The 4,975-nt window shown below is 42.1% G+C and overlaps 1 long non-coding RNA gene across 1 annotated transcript; it reads right to left on the reverse strand.

The window, feature by feature from the left end:
• Window positions 1–3,125: 3,125 nt before the first annotated feature.
• On the reverse strand, window positions 3,126–4,375 carry LOC146195413 (uncharacterized). Its single transcript, XR_014705566.1, has 2 exons — window positions 4,301–4,375; window positions 3,126–3,456 (listed from the first exon to the last, which is right to left on the reverse strand). It is a non-coding gene; the product is annotated as an uncharacterized LOC146195413 (long non-coding RNA).
• Between the last annotated feature and the right edge of the window lie 600 nt (window positions 4,376–4,975).

Genomic DNA, 4,975 nt, shown 5'->3' on the forward strand with positions numbered 1-4,975 from the left:
CGTTCAACCTTTCGCAGAACAAATTTTTTCAAATCTGAGCCAAACTCATCTGACAATTATACTGCAAAATGAATTTAATCAAGAAAATTTCCCCATTTCAATCTGAGAAAAATTTGAATAATTTTATTTTCTTTACAGTCTGTCACCTCTCATGATAAGCTCCATAAAACCCCGGCCCTCAGGCACGAGCGGCTGCGGAACAACTGACCACGGCGGCGGTCAGCCCTATGACGCAGCAGAGGGTGCTAAGAATTTCTGGCTCCACTGGACAGGCCGCCATTGGAAACTGACCCTGGCAACTTTTAACGTTAGAACCCTAGCTAGTGAAGCTAGTTTAGCAGGGCTGTTAGAGTAACTAGAGGGTATGGAATGGGATGTCATAGGGCTTAGTGAGGTTAGGAGGCCGAATGAGGCATATATTGTACTGAAGGATGGGCATGTACTGTGTTATCTAGGTTTACCAGAGGGGCGACAATTAGTAGTAGTTTCCCTTGACAATAAGTATATAGCGGGTAATATAGATGAATTTTATAGTATTAATGAGAGGGTGGCAGGCATCGTAATTGGGCCTAAAAAGCGGTGTAAACTGAACGTTGTACAGGCCTATGCACCTACATGTAATTATGATGACCAGGCATTTGAAAGCTTCTACGAAGATGTAGAATCGGCAATGCAAAAAGTAAAGACGCAGTATACTGTACTAATCGGCGACTTCAATGCCAAGGTAGGGAAAAAGCAGGCGGGAGACCAAGCAGTAGGTGACTATGGCATTGGTTTTAGGAATAGCAGGGGGGGAGTTACTAGTTGAGTTTGTAGAGCGCAATAACTTAAGAATTATGAATACCTTCTTCAGCAAACGGAAGTACCGGAAATGGACATGGAAAAGTCCTAACGGGGAGAATAAAATAAAATTGACTTCATAATGCGTTCAACCCCCGCCATTATGCAAGATGTAGATGTAATCAGGTAAGTGCGATGCAGTGACCACAGGATGGTGAGGTCCCGAATTAGCCTAAATCTGAAGAAGGAACGCAACAGATAAGTAAGAAAAAAATCCATCAACGAATTAGCGGTGAGGGGGAGGGCAGAAGAGTTCATGATCTCACTACTGAATAGATATTCAGCTCTAACCTAGGATCGCGACATTACCCTATAAGCGATCAACAATAATTTCAGAGATATCATTACTGAATGCGCGGTAGAAGTAGGCAGTAGGATAGTTACAGAGGATACCGGTAAGCTGTCTAACGAGACGGAAAATTTGATTAAGAAACGCCCGAGTATGAAAGCTTCCAATCAAACAGACCAGATCGAAATGGCCGAGATATCAAAGCTAATCAGTAATTGCAAGTTGGCCGATATAAGGAAGTATGACATGGAGAGAATTGATCATGCTGTAAAGAACGGGGAAAGCCTTAAAGCGGTAAAGAAGAAATTGGGAATAGGCAAAAACCAGATGTATAAAGATAAGGGACAAAGCTGGGAACGTCATCACGAGTACGGACAAGATAGTCAAAGTAGCCAAGGAGTTCTATGCAGATTTTTACAGTAGAAAAGTAGTGAGGACCGTAATAAAATTGGCGGTGGGTAAAAACAGACCTTCCGCAAGTGAGGAATGACAATGTCAAGAGCGCATTACAAACTATGAAAAGGGGGAATTCAGATGGAGAGGATCAGATAACTACAGATTTGTTGAAGGACGGGGGTATATCGTGCTAGAAAAACTGGTCATCATGTACATGCACCTGTACGCCCACAAGGCCATGTGGTGTTTCAGCAGAGTTCTTTTGGACTTGTGAATTGCAGAAAAAAAATAGTTTATTATCTGAAATAATTTTCTTACTCACTGTAAACTTATTTGACGGTAGCGGAAAGTATTCCGTATATGAAAGCTTGAGTGCAGCTGACTGTCAGGTTTCTAGACTACCAGATTGTTTTAGATCGCTATTTCATGGGCACCTTACTTCTAGTATTGTTTTTTTTTAATCTTTAGTGGCCGACGATGGCCCATTTTGGTCCCAGAGTCATTATTTATCAGTGCGCACAAGCACTTTACGATTTATTAGATGCTTTGAAAAGACAGAATAATTCAGTGTGCACATGTCGCGCTGCGAAAGTGCGATGACATCTAAAGAACGCGCGCGGCGACCTGGAGGCGATGTTAAAGCTGTAAATAGAAAAGGAAACTTTAAAAGACACTTTAAAGCAGCTGTTAGTTATTTTATTCATTTACTTATTTATTTATTGATACTGTTGGTCCAGGGGCCGTTCTAGGGTGGATATATATATTTTGCTTAGTTTTTCTTCACTCACATCACAGCAAAAGTTGCATAATCAACAGGCGCACAAGCACACCGCGCAATAGGCCGGCCAGGCAATGTACAAGCGACGACATTTTTATAGAGCTGTGCAAGAGGCACTGGTTGAGCATTCTTAAGGACCTCTTTGGACGTGCGTCTGTGCGACATCGGGGTGTGGGTACATGTTTATTATGCTCAACGGATCTACACTGTACGCTACGGATAGGCAAATACGGATTTCTTCGTCACTAAACCACCTGGATGACGGCTACGAAAAGGCGCTTGCCAATCCCAGAGCTGCACAATGTGTCTTTCATTACCCTCTCATTCCTCTCCTTCTCGTAACTACGTACACCACGTACGGCAATGTCTCCATGGGCATGTGCTCGACTGGTGAGCAACGTTTCTTATGCTTCGGCCTTCGCGTTCCAGAGTATATGTCCACATATAAATATTAGCAAAACGTTCAAATTGTCTGTGTCAAGCTGCTAATCCTTAAGAGCAGAAGTGGCTAACCAAGTAGGCTGCTCTGATTCCTGAGCCGATTGAACTCTAGTTTGCTGATCTTGAGAGAAAGATTAAAGTCACGATTTTCTTTCACACTCTTTAAAGACAGGCAGCCACTCAAATAGAGCTCACTGCTTGCCCAATCACCTTAAATTATCCTTATTTTTAACTTTCTCAATTTGCAAATCTACAATCTGTTGTAAGAGGCTGTAGAATTGAGGCCAACTATGCTAATATTTTCATCGCGACCTCTTCTATATCGTCTATTTATTTACGGATATAAAGACGTACAATTTAAAACGTTCCAGTGAGCAGGCCTTGTGTTCATTTCGTATCCACGTTTATTGCATTGATCTTATCAAAAGGGATTCTGGCACCACTGACGGTGAGAGAGCTGTGCAAACAATTGTTGGTTACATAATGGTGCCTTCGATATTTTTGCAAAAGTGGTAAAAGTTGGTGTTCCTCCCACTCCGGACAGTTCCATGACAGAGTCTCGGCATCTAGCCCAGGCCACCGCCACAGAGTGTGGTAATGCAGGCTGAACCAATGCGCTCTTCAGCACCTTGGGCTCCGGACGCAGCGCGTTCGTGCGGTTCTGCTGCCTGCTTTGCTTCCGACGTCGTTTCTGCAGTGCTAAGCACCACCTCTGAAAATGGTGCGAAAAAGCGGACTTCAGAAAAGTGGTTCACCCCACAGACGGGTTTCTGAGCACCAGATATAAATGTAGCTGGATGCTTGAGTCAAAAATCATGACGATTCCAAGGACAAATAAAGCTGTTAAAGATGAACACAAAGAAAACTTTTATGCTTTATTTTGTATTGTATGCTGATGGCCGGCAAAGAAAACATCGATGCTGTACCTTTTCAAGTACTCCATCAGCTAGACTGAACGAAGCAGAACTATGAGTGGTTTTGTGCATAGCGGGTAGATTCGCCTTTTTTAGCTATGTACTTAATTCGTGGACCTTTTAGTATTTAGTGCCGCAACCTTGCATCAGTTTTCGGCATAATAAGCGAGGCAGATTCCTCCTGTATCAGAGTAGCCCTATTTTTGTACTCCTGTAAGGTTTAGACGCGGCGGTTTTCCGGCCGTAACATTTTGGCTCAGCGATCTCGAACTCCTGCTTAACCGAGTATTTTTAGCCGTGAAACTCTTAATGGGTACAAATGCGAGTTCTGACTGATGTTCGGGCACTGTACGGCTCGGTTATCTCAAGGTTTGCAAAGGAGTCAACGATAATCCTTATTTTTAATTATATGTTCGTATTCTGTCTTCTGGCACGTCCCATTATAGCTGAATACTTTCGCTATTCAACGGGCATTGATCGATTTCGAATGGCTGACTTTTTATATGCACCAGTCAAAGGCAGTGAGACACACATCAGTAATGATGAATTTAGTAGGAGGCGATAAATCATTGACAAATTTTTCATTGTGTCTCGCAAAAAAAAAAAAAAGAATAAAAGAAATTGCTTATTGACTGGTCTTACCTGAAATCAAAAAGCCAAAATGGCCAAACCGACAAGAACAACTTTGAAGTGCACATCACCAGGCGAATGTACCTGTAAAGAGAAGGAGGAGAATAAACTGCTCTTGAGATAAAAAGATCAATAGTGCAGAAATACTTTTTTTGACTCTACTCAGTGGCTCCTGAGCCTTTCAACACACATCGTATTAGCTGTGAAGGTTTATTTCAATGCGGTAAAGAAAATTAAATTATTTGCGCTTTGCTGCTCATGAGAGTCTGTGGGAATAGAAATCGAAGTACTGTATCTACTGCGTGGCGCAAACAGATACAACACACATATAACAAGCTCGTTGTAAGGTATCATAGGTATGGTTAGGCATAGCACCCATTATTAATAAACTCCATCATGTTTTAGTTCAAGCAGTATGCCCTGTGGCATTTATTATACCGACCTAGAACACAGGCACATGTAAACCATGCTTCGTTATATGAAATAAAAACCTAGAACTTAAGGCTCTACATAAATTAATCGCTTGCGTTCCAAACTTAAAATGTGTATCAAACGTGTAACTTCAAACGCGCCAGGTTTAAGCGGAAGAAACCAGCATGTATCGTAAGTGATAAGTTTAGGTGCCGCTATCAGCGAGTAACCAACTTGAGTCAGTGCAATGAAAAGGAATAATGGAGGAACGGTGCT

This window comes from Amblyomma maculatum, chromosome 3 (assembly GCF_055883805.1).
Source record: "Amblyomma maculatum isolate TAMU_Amacu chromosome 3, ASM5588380v1, whole genome shotgun sequence".
In the NCBI taxonomy this organism is placed as follows: domain Eukaryota; kingdom Metazoa; phylum Arthropoda; class Arachnida; order Ixodida; family Ixodidae; genus Amblyomma; species Amblyomma maculatum.